This window comes from Temnothorax americanus, unplaced genomic scaffold, assembly GCF_048541705.1.
Source record: "Temnothorax americanus isolate GAGA-0224 unplaced genomic scaffold, ASM4854170v1 Scaffold81, whole genome shotgun sequence".
Classification (NCBI taxonomy): Eukaryota; Metazoa; Arthropoda; class Insecta; order Hymenoptera; family Formicidae; genus Temnothorax; species Temnothorax americanus.
In genome coordinates this window covers 142,898-162,773 of record NW_027509804.1, presented here as the reverse complement: position 1 = coordinate 162,773, position 19,876 = coordinate 142,898, and the positions used below count along the sequence as shown (strand labels likewise).

General features: G+C 40.3%; 1 protein-coding gene across 2 annotated transcripts in view; it reads right to left on the bottom strand.

Moving 5' to 3' along the window:
• LOC143907461 (uncharacterized) overlaps positions 1-16,379 on the bottom strand; it is a 34,840-nt gene extending 18,461 nt beyond the window's left edge. The window contains exon 1 of one of the 2 annotated variants that reach the window (XR_013259855.1): positions 16,247-16,379. The gene's annotated coding sequence lies outside the window, so the exon portion shown is untranslated. The remainder of the gene's footprint in view (positions 1-16,246) is intronic. The other variant, XR_013259856.1, reaches the window with a different exon arrangement.
• Positions 16,380-19,876: the final 3,497 nt, after the last annotated feature.

The following is a 19,876-nucleotide window of genomic DNA, read 5'->3' as shown; positions in this document are numbered from 1 at the left end:
AATGACATTTTTGCTGGAAATTCTGTTAAAGATTGTACAGCTGAATAAATAGAACTAACCGAATGTTACCTCTAAAATTGCATCCTTTTAATAAGATAAAAAGGCATTTAGTTTATACATTTAGTCTAATTTATTTCTAATATAGTCACATATATTGTGTAATCCAATTTTGCTAATATTTATACACAGAAAAAGAAGAAATGTCAAATTAACACTGATACACTTGTATATATCACTGCAAAAACAAATGTGTCATTTTTACACATTTTAAGTGCGTTATTCATTGTAGACACTTTTTACACACTTTATTCGTGTGTAAATTAAATTCACTTCAGGTGTGTTTTTAATTTACACACGATAAAACGTGTAAGAAGTCTACAATGAATAATGCACTTGAAATGTGTAAAAGTAACACACTTGTGTTTGTGCAATCTTAAAAAATAAAGATATCATTAATTAAAATAAAGTTACATTAACGTCACATTAAAATTCAAAAGTGTGCCACGCTTTATTATAAAAGTGGACGCCATGAAACAACTTATATACAAGTTGTGCAATGTGCAGTTCTGTCATTATTCTTATACCATCGTTCGTCATATTTTAAATTTGAGAAACGGATCTCATCGGATGCCATCTATCGAATGATCTGATACCATCAACTTCCTTAACACGCTTAAACTGTGTTGCTTTTTTTCGTGTTATTTTTGCTCGTGTATTATTATCAACGTGTGTTGCATCGTAGAATATGTGTAAAATAGTATTTCGCGTATTGATTCAACACGCTTTATGTGTGTTTGAATTAACGTGTTGCTGATATTGCTTCGAGAAAGTGTGTACACCTTCTAACTATGTGTTGAAACTACACGCTTAGGTGCGTTACAGAACGAATAAGTGTGTTATAGTATCAACACAGAAGTCGCTCAGTACACGTGACAAAGTGTGTTATGCTTTATTTCCACACACATTAAACGCACGTCGGAACACACTTATTTTTTGTAATACGCAAGAGTATAGTATAATCTTGAAAAGGAAACTTGCTTGAATAAAGTCATTTATATAATTAAACGAAATTTTATATAGTTCAATTAAGAAAAATAAAGTTGAAATTTTTATAAAGAGATTATATAGGTATTCTTGCGTATATATATATAAGTATATCAGTGTTGATTTGACACTTCTTCTTTTTTCTGTGTAAGTTGAAAAAAATTCCTAAAAAAGGGTTTCGTTACATTTTACTTTTACTATATCGCGTCGGTGGGATCTCAGAACAATATATATTATACTTTATAGACCGCAGAGCACACGCGCGTACGGCTACTCGTACCGAATATACAGCGAGTGACATGGAAAGTCTTCTCTATATCCTCGTATTTCTGATTTGTTACTTCGTAGCTCCTGTCTGTTTGAATCGTTGAGGACATTTGACAGAGCTTTCAGTCTCGAATAGGGGAAAATGCAGCGCACCGCAGTTTCCGCGCGGGGATGTCGGCCACAAAATATTTCTCTGAAAATAAGCTGCGAAAATCTCTATTGTCTATTGCATTTGCCGTTTCCTCAAGCCGGTCTTATAGAAAGTAGCTGTGTGCCGCAGTCGTGATATATTAATCAGAAATTAAAGGGGTACAAACGCTCAACTATACAATGTATTCGAACAATTTTATTCATTTATTTGTTTTATTTACAACAATTAAATGCCCCGCGACTGTTTTTACAACGGGCGATTTTAATTATCGAATTTAATCAAAACTTAATTGCGTGGAATTATTTAGAAATAGCAACACATAGTAAAAACGTTCAATGTTTTTAAATAATGTTTAATCAACGACGAGGTCTCTGAGCCAGATGCACATCGCGGAAAGGCCCGTGTCATTAACATTTAGGCTTTAATTAACCATATTTCTTTCGGTGCAATTTTTAATCCTGTTAGTATATGGATTCCTTGATTTGAGCCAGCATTATATTCACAACCAATTTCTCATTTTACATATTGCGCGAGATCTATTGTAATGTGACACGATTAAACCCGCACGCGTAATTCAATATTCAATACTCGTTGCGCGAGAGATCTTCTTTCCCCGCAAAGCTCGACCCTGTCGAAATTCGATAAAGCGTAAGCGTGGGGCATTAACAGCGAACACGCGATTAAATCTTACGCGCGGCTGTAATCTCGCTCGTGTGGAACGGGAGCGGATCACCCTATACCCATCCATCTCTAGAAAATTGTGCGACAAATTGAAATGCGCGCTGTACACCCGCCCCCCCCTCCATCCTGTCCGATCCCCTTCTTTCGCCCTTACATAATGGCGTATCCGTAGTAATTACTAGAATGGACCGTATAACTTTCTCTAACGGGCGGATGAAATAAATGAAATAGCAACGTTTATTCGACAATCCGGTGAGAAGGTACCTCTCGTCGCGGATATGCAATTGATAATAATTGAGAATGGCGCGCGGTTTTATCCATGCTGATCGTTAACGGTAGCGCTCTCTTTCATACTTTTAATTTTTCTTGTTGATGAGAAATAACGATGCGCTATTTCCGCGATCCGTGGCTGTATATCATTCATCGATCGTTAAAACAACTAGCCAAAATCTCTGCTGTATTTCTATTCGAGAATCGCGCTCTCGTGCATACGCTTCTCTTGTAAATTGCGCTTTTTAAGTATGTATTGGGATATCTGCAAATAAATCGATATACAAGCACTTCGTACATGAGTTATGTTTTATGTTCTTTTAATATCGTTACGTATGCATATAATTAATAAATTTAAGTAGTTTTTCTATGTATCTTATCCTATAGATCCCCGCGTACTTTTCATAACGTATATCTTTACACGGAAAGAACGGTTTTGCTGAAGTAATCTAAAATTTAGCTAGATAAGTACAAATCTGAAAATAATTTTGTTGCACCATCAAAATAATTATAATAGGTCGCTGAAGTATGATGATTATTGATGATAAAGCTGTAAAAAATTTTAATATTTTAGCAATCAATTTGAGTGTCCTACATAATTACTTTGATGATGCAACAAAATTATTTTCACACACCTCCACGGAAAGTTCGACTTTCCATGCCTGTAGAGAGGGACGAAAGTGGCCAATTTCACGCCAAGGAGGAAAGTTGTTACTTTCCTCCCGCCAAGGACGAAAGTGGTCACTTTCCTCCCTAGGGCGGAAAGTGATCACTTTCGTCCCTGTTTAGCGGGACGAAAGTAAAGTAACGGGCAAATCTTAAAACATATATAAAAAGCTTTCCAGCAAGTAACAAGTCGACACAAGTGTCGTTTTGCCTTTGTTACTCATTGCCAAAAAAGAATGATAAAACGACGTTTGTGTCGACTTGTGTCGCTTGCTGGCTGTATCATGACTGAAAATACATCTGAATCAACATCTAAAATACAAAATAGAGGAAATAATCCAATCTTTCAATTCCAAAATTGAAGTGTAAATATTAAATTCACTAATTAATGCTTATTCTTTGTAAAAATTATATTCTTTAATTATATTCTAAAAATTTTAATAAACGGCGATACGAGTCAAGCGCGGTACGTGATGCGCAAATAGAGAATTAATAGTTACAGAAGTAACGAATTAAAATGTATATATGTATATACATATATTTCAACTTAATAAACTGCGCGCCGATTATTTGTCGGACTTGAAACACAGCTATCGTTGGAACATTAATATTTTTTGCAATAATTTCTTTACAGTTTTTTAAATAATTAAATTGTGTAGATTTAATCTTCCGGGGAGGAAAGGGTATTAATGTTCCAACGATAGCTGTGTTTCAAGTCCGACAAATAATCGGCACGCAGTTTATTAAGTTGGAATATCAAGAGACACGGTAGTGTCTTGCGCCAAGTACACGCGGATCGAGACCGACCGTGACTCTTTTACGCGACGCGACGGGTTGCGAGTACTCGAGATGTTGAGATCTCGATAACGAGTGAACGGATCAAGTTCTAAGTAGGCTTGATCGATAGCTTGGGGTCGAATTAGGGAGAGGTTTCTCTTATAATATTTCGCTACGTGCCCTACGAGAGGAGATATTGCGACGCAAAGTCCAAATGTGAAAATTTATTTTTAAGATACTTTCTTCTACGTTGACCGCTTTCATCTCAATATAACATATATATAACAGAGAAATGTCACTTTCACTTTTTCGACGCTGGCGGCGCAGGTATCGCCAGTTTCGATATCGCGCGCGTATTTTGATCGATCTAGTAGGTAAATTAGGTCGATAGACTTATTGGTCAAGAGGAAGATTTCTCTTTAGGTAAATTAGGTATATATATGAGTCAATTGCTTCATGTTTATCTGGAGAGAGATTTCGTATCCTTACATCGTATTACCACATCGCTGCCGGAAAAGAAGGTTTTCTACGCTTGGCATATGTACATATACGTGTATACATTTTAATTCGTTACTTCTGTAACTATTAATTCTCTATTTGCGCACCACGTATCGCGCTTGACTCGTATCGCCGTCTATTAATTTATTGACATTTTCACGAGTCTAATGATATATTTATATTCTAAAAATTATATTTTTTACATTTTTTGGAACTTTTATTGTCATTTTAAAATTAAAATTATTTATATATTTATTTTTTTATTATATTTTATTTTTATTTTTTTTATGTGGGGGGCTTCGCCCCCCATCCCCCCAGGGGCTTCCCCCCTGGACCTCACCAGGGGCTTTGTCCCTGGACCCCACCGAGGGCTTTACTCCTGGGCCCCACCAGGGCTTCGTCTCTGGACCCCACATCACTCACTTTTTCTCTTTTTATTTAACTACGCACGCGCGTATAAACTATATGAATGGAACATCAAACTCATACACTCTACAGGCATTCAAAAGTCGAACATTTCCGTAAAGAGGTGTTGTGAAAAATATCGTGTGCATCTCGGGTCGAAAGTTTTTTCAGACTCGTGTGATTTGCCGCCCGAGCCGAAGGCTCGGGTGGCAAACTTCACACTCGTCTTTCGCCCCTTGGTGCACAATATACTATTACATCATGATATTCTGAGAGATACGACTGATCATCAACGTGCCAAATAATACTATCTCGGAATTATTCGTACACACTCTCGTATTACACTCTCGTGTTACACTTGCGGATAAATGTTTCCAATTTTACACAGAAATGGAGTTAAATATTTACTTACTGCATATATGCCCTTTTAGTGGCAATGAAACCACTTTAAGACAATTTACCGGAAGTATAGTGCGATAAAATACTCATAATATTTCGCCGATAGCGTACAATATCTCGTTTAGAAGTCCGTTGACGTAACAAACTGATATACATCTATCAGAAAAAGATGATCCGTCTACGACACTGCTTGGAAAGCAAACAATATCACTTTTTTCAAAATAAAAAGATCAACACAATGTTTATTCTTTTTTCAATTATTTTTTTCAATTTTACAAATTAAAAATATATGTATAGACATATTGTTTGCATTTCTCATGAAAAACCGCATGTACATTGTACAGGATGGAACAAAACAAGATCGATAATCGTTTTCGATCATCATAGGTATAACATTGTGATATTCGTGGCTTCAACTGCCACGTATTGCAATATAAAATGCAATTTTTCATTTATATTTTAACAATTTATTTTTAATGCATAAATAAATTTATTTATGAGATTACATATTGTGTCATGCAGAATTTTATTAAATTAAAAATATCTTCTAGTGATATATAATAAGTTTACTATCGGACCGATAGCCGATTATTCGTTTAAAATTTCGCTTTTTCGGAGTTAAACTGGTTTCGTATCTACCGTTGGTACAATATCATATACGTACTGAATACACCGAATACTCGCATAAAGAGTTCAAGCGTTGGTAAAAGACGAATATGTATAGCCATCTTAGTTCGGTATTTGCTACATATTTCACACAACAAATAGGTCATGTGCTTTAAGAAAAAATTGGTAATAATCTTAAAATTTATTTTCTACATATTTTCACGATATTTATGTAAAGATATTTCCGAATGATCAACAGATACCTACTCAAGTATTCCATTTTGCCAACAGATGGTAGATGTACCTACACTAAATATAATTTATTCGCAATTTCTTTGAAATGAGCATTTATCGACAAATAAACCCATAGTAAAAATGTATTATTATATCATGCTATAAATTTATCTGTATAACATTTTTATACGAAGCTTTTACTTGCTAATAAATGCAAAGTGAGAGTTTCCTCCAATATTATTCGTTAATTTCAAAAATATAAAACTTTAATATTTAAAATATAACGCATATTACACGTTGAGTATTATTTATTACTAAACTATATAAAGCTATATTACTGAATTATAATATTAAACGTAATATCTAATAGAACTTGTATAATAATATACGTTAGGCTTAATTTCGCTAACATGATTTTAATAAATAAATAAAAAGTAACTACGCTCGTATAAATTAAAAATTAAATAGAAAAAACAAGGCCAATAAACGAGCATTAAAAGATGTTTAAAAACATATAATTAATAGGTATATATACAATGAACGGAACGTTTCGACTTCACTGAGTCTTCTTCAGCCGTGGTAATTAATTAACATGTAAAATTCGTCGTGTTACAATAACATTATAAAATACTTAAGCCTATCGAGCCACATCACCATTCGATAATCTAACGAATACATACTGTGAGTCTATGTCGATACATCTACGAAGTCAAAGTCAAAGATAAAATGTAGTCAGCGAAAATTACGTAATTGATTCTTCGTTCGGAGGCGAGAATAAATCGGGTCCGTCCATAATTGTTATCAGAATGTGTGGTCAGAATATAAAAAGGTTTTATCTGTAAAGATCGTGTATATAACTGAGGTGATTGTCGCAAGTATAAAACCGTTGAAACTTACATGTATTCGTCAAGACGTAAAATGTGCTATGTAGTGCTCTTTCTCGTTTCGCGGATGTCAGATGACTGTGCGGATTGTCGAGACGAGCAGAGTTATAAACAAACAACAATGTAACCGAACATTCTTTAAAACTTGTGATTGGCTAACTCGTCAAGTATACTAAAATATGAGTCGTCAAGAAATTCTGTGTCCGTATTCGAGTTGATCCCGTTTTTTTGTTCTTTAATATGTAGCATCTCAGAGAAATGAGTCTCTTATGAAAATTAGGTTCGGAATCGAGTATCGATGTACTATCCCAATCGAAAGTGTGATTGAATTTTGTGGTATGTTCGGAAATCACAGAATGTCTCGACGGGTCCGCCCTGATGTTGCTCTTATGTTCATTTAATCTGGTTTTTAATTGTCGCTTTGTTTGTTCTACGTACGAAGCACTGCAATCTTTACACGAAATTTTATATATTACATTATTATTCGAAGTTCCAGGATTTTTATCTTTCTGTGCTTTAACGAATCTACCAAGATTATTGAGAACTCTGTATCCTATCATATGCTCCTCGCTGTTGAGTAAATGAGCCGCTTTGTTCGATATGTTTTTTATAAACGGAATGACTATAAATTTTTTGTTCTGTATTGTGTCGTCGCTATGTTGATTAGATCGCTCATTTTTATTTGTGTGTTTCAGTTTATTGTTGATTAAGTACTTTGTATATATACCTATTAATTATATGTTTTTAAACATCTTTTAATGCTCGTTTATTGGCCTTGTTTTTTCTATTTAATGATTTTAATACTTGAATCCGCAATCCAATTAAAACATATTGCGCCTACATAACATTACCAAGAATTTAATATGACGATATTAAACGAATAGCGATAAATTATCGTTCAGAAAGACATTCGACGTCGTTTAATATTATACTTATTAGCATAACGTTAAATATTAATGCTACCAGTTTCCTGGGTCCTTACATATTTATAAGGCTCCAATTATCTCGCACATGAGGTTAATTTATGATATTACCGGCTATCAATAAAAATAATTGCTTTATTAACATGACTAATGACAAGTTTACATTCATAATATATTCATTGCTGACGCGATGGTTGCCCTCTCTCGCTGCGGGGTTCCCCCATTTTAATAGGCCTGATACGTTGCGAACCGCAGATAATACACCCTCGTCATCCCTCAGGAATTATCTGTGGAAAAATCTCACGAAGAATATTCTCCCGGCTAACAAATGTCTTTAAGCCCCCTTATAAAATTATAACCGTTTTCATCCGTGTTTCGTGCTGATTTGCAGAAGCATTAATTGTCAGTAACTACATCAATTAATGATAATGAGATATCGAACACGAGATTATTAAATCGTGTAATAGATCAATCTAATTCACGGCGGCGGAAAATAACGTATCATTATATCGCAAAGCGAGGTTTTTTCAAGTATACTCGAATTATCTTCCTTGCAGGGAAAACATTGACTCTCAGCATATTCCTTTCGCAGTTGATTCCCAATCTTAAATTACGTTCTGTCGAAAATTAAAGTGGCTTCAACAAAAAGACGAACTTTTATTTTTTATCCGCAAGTTTGTCCTAAAAGTTTAAGAATGTCTCCACTTTTTGATTGCCTGTAATCTGTAATCGGAGAAGCGATTATTAGTCTGGAGCATCCAGTACACACGTTCACGCAGAGACAGGCAACTCAGAGATACGCAACTCGTGCTCGCATTGAATTTAATGATAGTGCGTCCGTCGAGGTGAGCTCTCGCTTGTTCACCGCCGCACCGGTCGCACTTACGCGCCGTGCGCATCACATAAATTACGGAGGACATCCGTGCCATTTACGCGGCCAAGCCTTGATGAGTCAAATCGCCTGATTACCATATGTTTACCGTGCGCAGAGAATTTCATAGTCCCGCGTATGCGCCATGCGATCGACGCGGTATAACGTGCGGGATAAATTATACGCTCGTAAATCATTCGCCGATCGAGCCGCGAAGGGGAAGAAAATCACCGGCGAGGTTTTTAAGTCGCGGAATCGTTTGCCGCGTACGCGTACCCGATATCCGCGAAATCGCCGCGCGATAATCGGCGCGGCTGATCGGCGCGAAGCCGATACACACGCCTTTTATACGCGAACGTCGATGCCGAGATCGAACAACCATCACACGTTTACAACCGCCTCCTTTTATCGCCGCCTCGCAAGAACTTTGTTTATTGCAGGTCGCGTGTTACCGACTTATCGCGCAGATTCCCATTATCATACGAACGCGATGCGAATTAATAATACGCGTCGTAACGCGCGGGGGATTAACGTAAGGCGACCATGTAGAACTTTTCGCTATTCTCGTTGTAAAATTTTTTCACATCCTGGAGTACGGCTAATTAAGGCGGGAACACTTATAATAATAATGGTGGCAGCGACAACTACTACCTAACAAATGATATTTTTTACGCGTCATGTTGTCATCAACAGTTAGTCAGCTTGAATAATATATGGCAGTCATTAAGAATGCCTAGCAGTATATGGTTGCATAAATAAATATGTGTCAAGGGAAAAAAAAGAACGCTATAAAGGCCGTATCTATATACATATATTTCTCGCTAAAATTTTACTACTTTCAGACAAGTGGTAATTAAATGTCACTATACGCAGAAACTGAAAGAATGCGTAGAAATGAACGGAGTAACATATTTATTGTAGTTCGGCGTGTAAAAGACATGTACGAATCATTATTACGCGAAAAATATCCTAATGAATGAGAATTACAATCCCGCAACGAGAGATATATCGATTCTCTCCGCCTGGCAGAGCCGTTTAATTAATACCGGGCATTAATAACAATAACGTTCGGCCGCAACGGGAAACTATTGGGCAAATTTAATTTTTTACGCCGCGCTACGTCGCCGTGTGCCCACCTGGGTAATTTATAAAATCCGCGCGGGGGACCCTCGCGGAGCTCGGCTCGGCTCCTTTTTCGCGAGTTGAAACGGCGCCGAAGCCCCCCCGAGGGCTTCGGGCTTTATAATTAGGCAACGAAACGAATTGCGCCTGACGTCCATATCGACTACCTAACTCAAACCTGACTAACGAGCTTTCCACTCGTTTCTATATACACGCGCGTCCGCGCCCGCGTCCGCCCGCGCGCATACCCGTCGGCCGCTAATAAATCTTCCGACCATATCTTCGTCATTATCGGCAAACGCTTTACGTGAATGGAACCACGTGATCCCTCCTAGCGCGCGCGCGTTCGTTAGCGTCAGTTCTGTGATTTATTTCGCTGAACGGCTCGCTGAAATCGTATACGAAACGAAAACGATGATACGCACCGGCGCGCATTTGCCATCGGAATTATTGAGACGTTTCTGTCGGTAGCTAATTAAAATAATAATTTATACGCCGCATTATTCGAATTGTCTCGCGAAATGACCCGATTAGTTTGTCACGTGTTATGGGCGGTTACGCCGCGCCGTTTAATTTATAAGAATATTTCGCGCTTTTATCTGTCGTATTCTTACGGCGTATTCTTATGGAATGGTCCGCGCTGCGCGATGGTCCCCCCCCCCCAGGAAGTGGATGGGTCGCCGCAACTTCTGGCAATAAACCGGCAACTTACCGGACACTAAGTACCCGAGACATAATCGTTAAACCGGGCACACCCGTAATCCGCGCGACTCGCCGACTCGCCGAGAGCCGACGGCGGTCGCGGCAAACGCGGTTGAAAATAAATTCTCGATATAACGTTTCATCGATAAATTAATTGACCAGGCCTCCAACGGTGGCCGATCTCTAGCGAACCGTGCAAGAGTTGGCACGAGGGGAACCAAAGGAGGGAAAGAGGGAGGGAGAGAGAGAGAGAGAGAGGGGGGAGTGGAAGGGAGAATGGAAAGGAGCAGGGGGCAAACTGCAGAATTATTATTTGCGAAAGGCGCCCGCCGTACCGCCGGCAAAATGCTGCAAAGCAGGGAGAGTTGTTACTGACAGCAAACATGGCCGCCAACCTCGTGGGCCCTCGGGCCAGAGCTTAATAACTTCTCTCTCACCGAGGCAATGCAGCACCTTTTTGCGATTCGCCGGAGCATTATTAATCGCTTGATGTGGATTTCAAACTTATTACCCCGGCTGACGTGATGGACGTGGCCTGGGGGGCAACGTCTCCCCCACCGAAAGCAAGCGGGTCCAACCTTCCCCTCCCCCCCTTCGCACTCCTCACTCCGGTCGCGTATCCATTTGATGTTGGAGCCAGGTGCTCCCCGTCTCTCCGACTGGTTGACTTGCTCGCGGTTAATTTCGCTCAGCGACTCCGAAATGCGCAGTCAATTGACAAAGATCGCGTTATTACACCGTGTACACACGGTCGAATGTGCACGGGCAATTAATGCCCCGGCTTATCATTCGCCCGTTCTCTTTTGCCGACCTATTGCTTCACGGTGAGTTATCAAAGTAATCACGGACGCGTTGTTATCGTTATTTTTTCTACCATTTTTTTTACAGTCATATACTATGTTACCGTGCCATTTGAAACGCGAATTATAAATTTTAGATATAAATAGTATGCAACATTAAATAATTAAAAAAAATGACGATAATTACAAAGAACATTTCAATTAAATAGAGTATAATAGACTGTGTAGATTAATGTTGAACGTGTTTATTTGAACTTTTAAGTATGATATATGATACGTTACATGATATAATGTGATATGTAAGTAATCCATGTTTTATCATTAATATATATTTCTCTCTTTCTTTTCTATTAAAAATAAATAATAAATTTACTCTTATAAACAATTAAGATAAAATTCTATTGTCCCAGAATTTAATTTATCGGCAACCAAGCACAGGTTTCTCGTACAGTAATACAGATGGCAGCAGACTTACATTCAAGAAACTTTAATACAGAATCCGTGCATTATTTTCCTACAACTCATTGTATATCTTTAATCCTTAGCCCAATAAGCTTGCTCTATATAAGGGCTGATCTTTTTTCAATAAAAAAAATTTAATACAGAATCCCGCAGAAATTATTGATCCGCAGTTATTTCGGCTTGGCAAACCCATCAGGGACTCAAGTTTAACACATTGCGGATAGTCATACATCCATACGTTTATTGCAAGTGAAAGTTTTATAAACCTTTGAGAAAAAGTAGAAACGAGATATAATCTAATTTAAAGAGAATACAAATAACAACAATAAAAATAAAATCCATATACGTTTTTTTATAGATGGAGTAGGATAACAAAAATTATATATGTACACTACGGTTCAAAAGTTTGGAAGCACTACCTTCTTCTTAAGAAAAACAACAGTGGTGCCAATAAAATTCTTTAAATACAAATTTTTCCTTGGAAAATGATTAGAATCAAATAATACTGTGTTCAATTGTTAAAACACACAATAAACACACATAAAGTTTCTCATATATGACGTTTTTCTTTAGACATATTAGCAGTTTTTTTTTTTTTTTTTTTTTTTTTTTTTTTTTTTTTTATTAGAAGGATTACAGTGTTTTCAAACTTTTGAATCGTAATATATATAAAGTTAATTTTATTTACTTCTTTTAAAAAAACTTCGATTTGTAACGATGGAATCCAATTTTATTGGGAAATCTAATTGTCCTATAGGTAACACGTTACTTGTTCATTTCTTTCTGCATTGTAATCCTGATTATGAAGAAGAGAAATAAATGAGGAAAGAGGACTTTAACTGAAATTGATTAATCCTAATTCAAGAACTTATTATTAGTTTGTACTAATCGATGTGCCATGAAATTCCTTCAATCTACGCAGCTTGTAAAAGTACACGCGGTTTACAAAGATTGCCGGAGCCTTTGTCTTTCCTCCTTTGTCTCCCGAGAAGAACACGCGATAACGCTTATCAAACTGAAAAACAGATTAATAATGCGAAACCGGGAGCGCGCGTCTTCCCGTTCCTTCGGGCGGGTCGAAAAGACGAATCAGTAGGCTAAATAGAGCTGCCAGGATAAGGCAGGAGTCAGACAGCTAAACCCCGGGACGTCGGAAAGAGGGCATGGCGCGGAGGGCAAGAAGGACCGTAGTCAGGAGGCAAGTGGGGGACCGGCCGGGGGAGAGGGGGGCCGGGGTGGGCGGCTCCCAAGAGACGCGTTCGTAGCAAACGCCCACGAACGGTGACAGTCGGCGAAGATTTACGACGCTATAAAATATCATTTGTATTTGATGTCAGAGCGAGGGCTTGATTAATGCACTGCCGGGCGCACAATGAATAACTGACGTGTTGTTATAGTAACATCAATCTGAAAGAAGCACGGGGTGAGAGCTCCGGTACCCCGTTGATAAATTGTGTAGATTGGAGTCGCCGTTGCTGAGATACGATCAGCGAGCCTTCTACGATTCAATCATTAATGCCGTTTCTCTCCCCCCCCCTCTCCCTCCGCGCGCGACCGGAATCATCCATAACTCCCGGTGTGTTTGCCGCTCGCGAACCATCTCGGGGTACATCGATAATTTTTCGTTTTTGTCGAAAGCGAAACTAAAGTGAACGAATAATTTGATTTATTGACCGACATACGTTTCAAACAGCTGGAAACGTTATGTAAAATCGGGGACCGGTTTTTTGCACGCAGCCATTCCGACGACAGTTCTCCAAATCTCGAAAACCATCCGTCAAAAAATTTCTGTATACATATATCTTCACGGCGCGTCTTTTTATTTAAGCCTTTAAGCGAAAGTAACTCGGGAAAGGTTTGATTTTAATCAATAAGTGAAACGGGACCGATATGATGATATACAGCCTTGGCCAAAATTATTAGGCACCCTATTAAAATAAAGTTCTTTTAAAGTAACATTTATTTTTAAAAGAAATAAAAAATAAATACATAACTTGTTTATAATAATAAACATTCTAGTAAATAACTTTTAAACCATATAGAAATCTTTCTTGGTATTTGGTATTAAATTTAGTACAGTAATGATTACGATATCGGGTGTCTAATAATTTTGGCCAAGGCTGTACAATCAAATTTAAAGAACATCAAGCCATTAGGTCAGGACCTTGGCTACCTAATAATTAGATTTTAATGAAATGAATTATTCGGTATTGAAAAAGAAAGAAACAGAGAGAGAAAGAAAGAATTCAATTGTCAATCATCCGTTTCAAATACAAGGATAAAAAATGACGTAAGCAAGGGTTTTAATTATCAGAAAATTTCCTCGCGCATCAATCTTTTCTTTCCCGGAATAGCTTTTATTCACGTCCACGCTCCAACGTATCCGGGTGCGACGAAGCAGGAACAAACGCCACCCCCGTCTTCGGAAATGTTATCGGTCACGTGAACAGCGCGAAAGTGTCGCGAAGTTTATGGCGAGGAACTGCGCTCGGTCGGTCTCTTATAACACAGTCATTAATCACTTACCAACAATGATTTTATTCGCGGCGAGCGGTCCGAGCGTAACGTACCGTGACGCGCCTCGAACAGCGGGGACGATACATCACCGCGATGCGTAATATCGTCCTCAGCTTTGCGAAAGGGGAGAACGGAACGGAACGGAACGGGAACCAGAAGAGCGCCCGTCGCAGTATACATCGTTCAGTTTTCGACGTCGTCGTCGCGCTATTTTCAACCTGTCAAAATATCGCCCAGGGGCACGGTCGAAGACGCGAAGCGGCACGTCAGGGAAATGATTGATTTCGTTTTCCCGACGCTCCCTAAGACGCGTTAACGAAACAAATATACTCTTACGACGCGAACGTCGAGAGATACTACGCGATCCACGCGATTGTTCCCGCTGACGTTTATTTCGGGAATTTAGTCGCGGGAGACGTAACGCGTTATACGGGAAACGTAGATTGATATTGGAGGAAGATTTGCGGAATGACGTGCGTGTCGACCGATTTATTCGCAGACCCCCGCGTTCGAAGATGATATCACGCTCGCGACGTAGACGAAGTAGACTTACGTAGCGTCGTATACGGGGGTGAGGTGAACCCCCCACGAAAAGGGTAGGAGGTTACTTTATTGTATATGGGCTGATTATGCTCATAAATATTTCACCGGGGGGATGATTCGAGCAGCGGGACTCGAGAAACGACTCAACGGTTGAGGGACGAGCAGACACCGCAATAGGGACAGCAATGGAAAATGGTGACGTGAGAGGCGGCAGGAAGAAGAGCGAAGGGGGACCCAGGGAGGACAGGGATTTACGCGTGCGAACCTGAACGCCCTTTATACGTCGTCGACGCTATAATATATGACACCTATAGATCACAATTACGTGTAATGGCGCTCACTCTTGTATTCATGGCGATATTATTTCTGGTTGCCTTCCACGGCCGTCGTCGGCTCGCCCTCCTCCCCCTCTGTCTCTCTCTTCTTCCAACCCTCGTCGCCGCTTGTTCCTGGGAGACTTTAGGTCCGTATGCTAAGCAGGCGGTAATTCTAGTTTGATTTACTTCGCCGGTCAACCCTCCCTCCTCAAAACTCTCTCCGCGCGGCGTACGCGACTTCCAACCCCGCCGGGAAAGTGATTACGCTTGGATCGGGCGATAAGTCCTTTATGGTTTTTGGTCGTGGCGTGTCGCACATTGGCGTAGCACGGATTTCCTTGGCCGTCGCGATACGTGCGTCTCTCGTTGATTTTTTTTCTTTCTCGAGGGAAATAAATGTCTTGGAAAAATTCCGTCTTGCAGTTTTCTGTTTTATAAAAGATCGAGCAATCGAACTTTCAATACTTATCCAATTCTGTTTTTTGCGATGAAGCCTCTTGTATTTATTTAAGCAAAGCAGAGGTTAGAATTTTTTAGACTGAAATAGGATTGAAAGTCACTCAGGTATCTGTCATCTGTGAAGGGAACGTTACTAAGTGGCTACAAATTATCTTAAGGAGAGATGTCAGATGACATAAATTGAACATTTTGAACACATAATGTAGGCAACTTAAATTATATATCGATCACGTATCGTGACTTATAATGAGGCGCATTTAATATAACCCGAGGTGTATTTCTGTCCCGGTGGAAAGAGAAAGAGAGAAAGAGAGAGAGAGAGAGAGAGAGAGAGAGAGAGAGAGAGAGAGAGAGGGAGAGAGGGAGAGAGAGAGAGAGAGAGAGAGAGAGAGAGAGAGAGAGAGAGAGAGAGAGAGATGGGGAATGAATGTCGATATTCTACCCGGAGACTTCGAGAACTCTGCGCGACGTGACGCTTTAAATTAAGGAAACGAGAAGCGTCAGGATTTATACGACTGTCATCTTGCAGCGGCTGTTCCTAGATATATCTTGTACATCAAGCGGGCTCGTTAAGTAATTAGTTCGAGCAGTGTCAGCGGAATCATGGGATATAATCAAAAGTTAGAAACGCGAGCGATTAATTATTACCTTACGCCGGCTCCCGGAGTCGGAAATGTCAGTTCCTGCGGCCGCCTCTGGATTCAGCCAGAGGCATGCATTCTAATACCTACACCAACCACGAACGCGTTGTCATAACGAGGCGTCATTACTGACTATCCATTACGCGCGACGGATGTTCACTGAGCGTTATGACACTCAATGAATATTCACGCCCCGTCATATAGCCATTTTATAACGGCCGCCGCGGCGCGACGAATGACGCAAGCGAGACCGTATTTAAACGACGGTTTGCACTTGCACGTTCGCAGAAATGGGATCCGATTCGATACAGGTCCAATGGTGCGTATATCGAGACATTTCGACTTGTTATTATAGCTTATTCTCCTCGCCACTTACACGCGTAAAATTATGCACCTGCAAGATCTATCATGAACTAATTCGCGGGTTTTTTTTGTTCATACCACTCCCACGTTTCTACCTATAGTGATTAAAATTAGCATGACTTGTTATTAAATGTTGAATAAGGCGACTTGTCTAGACCGACTGTCTAGACTGCCTGGATCATTCAGCTGTTTTCGATACCTACTTTGAATCAGATCAGAAGGAAATATACTCTCTCTGTGTACAATAAAATGATCCAGTCCTCTCGCGGCTCGCTACCGGCGTCATTGCCGAGCCTCGGACACATGTGCACGCGCGAATAATAACGCGCACACTTACGCGGAGAGTTTAACTATTGTCCCGTACCCGAGGAGTAATGTCCCATTGTGAAACGGTTACAATGACGTATCGCCTGTCATCAGCGAAACGACGGCAATTTTATTCCATCCCAGTCGTGTTTAATGACCGTGTCGAAAGAAGCGATGGGGGAGGCAACGGGGGGGGGGAGAGGGAGAAAGAAAAATATTAACGTTACGAGCCGATGCATTTATACGAGGCACTGTCACGATATATTCCGACGTGAGGCCTCGGCTCCGTGAAATTAACTTGTGCCACTTTAAAATCATCGGGGCCCGGCCGCGTCATCCAGACGCGAGACGGACGCGCTCGCGATGTCAATTGCGACGAACAGGTATTTGGTTCGCAATTTCCTTTAATTGTCGCGGCGCGTTTTTGCGCCGATGCGACAAACACGCGGGTAAACGCGGGCGTCCAGCACGTTATTATACGTCCACCCGTGTTTTATACGTTTCTAGCTCGTGCGGTACGTGCGGGCGCACCAACGAATCACTCACGTTTCCTGTAAATTGCGGATTCATGGTTTATCGGCGTACGGCCGAAACGTTTTACTGCCCGGCGATGCGCGATAACGCCGCGCTGACAGCGGAATGTCCCCGGCCAAAATGAATCCAACGAGTACACGGCGAGACGCATATGCGGGAAACGTATTCTCTCTCTCGTGTTTTGTTTTTCGCGGGCGTGACTGGAATATCGGATTTGTCCAGTGACGTAGACGACGGGAAGCATTGGGCGAGGGGTCTTACGGCACTCTCTCCAAAATTGCAGAAAATGATATTCCATATTTAGTATAATCGTCCATGTATATAAAATTCTGAATATTTTAATGGGACCACAAATCCCAAATTTTTTTATGTTTAAATAATGATAGGCCGAAACACAACTCCAATCTTAACACTGAACTAGCAACGGGGTCAAAATGACTTGTTTGACATTTTTTTAAATAATTATTATTTATTTTTAAAACATCACAATTTCTGAATTTTTTTGATTTTTATTGAAATATGCAGATAATAAATTTTATAAATTTGTTTTCTCTTTTTCTCCTTCTTTTTATTTTAACCCCTTCGGTAGGAATAGATATAGGTTAATCTTCGGTGGTTCTAGTATCAAAATCAATATTGTACATAAATATTCTTGCTAAGCTACTTTATGCGCGGTAATAAGTAAGAGCACAACACATTATTTACGTACCTTGCGCAAGTTGCAGTAAGTTATATTCAAGTTGAAAGATGGCAACTCTGATATATCGTAATCCACGTCGGCACTGAACGGGACATATATTATGATTTCGCTTTTAAGCGAATTTACTTCATTCCGTTTGATTCGCGCGTAATGCTCGTTAATTTAATTTCCAATTAAGCGTATGCTGGTTTCATTAAGGGCGTAACGTGACTCATTATATGTGATTGCGTATGGCATTTATCCGCGCGGTATTGACAAATATGTGTTATATCCGCCAAAAGTATTCGGGGAAAACTGCGGAACTGCGTAAGTACATGATTTGATGAAGAAAATAAAGTTTTTTTCTTATAAAAAATATTTTCCTTTGCAAAGCTGAGATTTTCCCTCGGTAATTCGAAACAGACAGAAACTTCTGGTCTGGTGTATTATTTTGCAATCCGTCAAGAGAATGTTTGCCGGTAAAACGAAGATTGACGGAACAAATCATCAGCAAATGCTTATTATTCAAAATGGATATTTCGTAGCGGAAAACCCATCAAGGCTCCGTTGCGCGGCGGTACATATATATATAAGTGCGCGCGAATCTTCGTTGGAAGATAAATGAGCCAATCTGTTAAACCCGGTCTCGAGATACGCACGCTCTCGCGTGGCAATTATATACGTTTCCTGAGGTCCAAATTTATTATGTACTAAAACGCCGTTATTGTTGCAAGAAGGCGGCCGTTGAGTAGAAAAAGCTGCCGTTATTAATTCGCATTAGTTTAATAGGTACCCGGGGTGGAGGCCGCGGGACCGAGAGGTACGGGTAGGTAGGTGCGCGCGGTGCGCGCGCGGCGGAGGAAGGAAGGTGCGGGGGGAGGGGGGAATAAGGTCACGCCAGAAAGTGAGTAATGAAGGCGGTTTATCTCCGAGGAGTAACTAGCGGTGTTCGTGTAATGGGGGCATTCATCAACGCGATCTCACATCGCCTTTCCGTTCGCGTTTCAGAGTCTCATGACGATTTGCGCTACGTACGGACGGTGAGAAACGGAGCTGAAACGATTTCTTTCTGCACGCGCCCCCTGGAAAACCCCTCGTTGCCACTTTGCCGCGCAAGATTAATGCCGGCGAAGTGGTGTTTTCGGCGCCATTAATTTTTCTCTCCCCATTTATCAGTTTTAATTCCGGGAGGCCCCGAGACCTCCCCGGCGGCGCCCCCCTTTCCCCCCCTCCCCGCCGCGTATGATGAATAGGATTAGCGCAATTGAAATTATACCCCGTATTCCCCGCATTTGCGTAATTTGTCCCGTCGGCGACGGCGCGCCCGTCACTTTATCTCAATATTGTTACGTCGATAATGACAAATGTTTATTTTAAGGACGCGATCATTTAATATCTTCGGCGTTTGTTATACTTATTGCGAGCCCGGAATAATTTACGATAATTAAAGCTCCCCGGTTGTTACGAGAGCGCTAATCGCTAACGAGGAAAGCAAACGATCACATTTATTCCAATATGTTAAGACAACTTTTCATTGCTGTCAGTATCTTTGCGCAGGATCGAAGATTGATTGACGCATCGTGTATCGTGTCTCCCCCGGCGATCCCGCCGCTGCATTATATCATATTTTTTCTTGCCTCGGCACGCTCATTTACTTTCCTAACGAGGAAACCGATTCGTACCTCGCAAAAATGCGACTCCCGATGTTCCGCGCTCCCGACGATTGACATTGGGCCGGGCCGCCGCGCGTTTTCT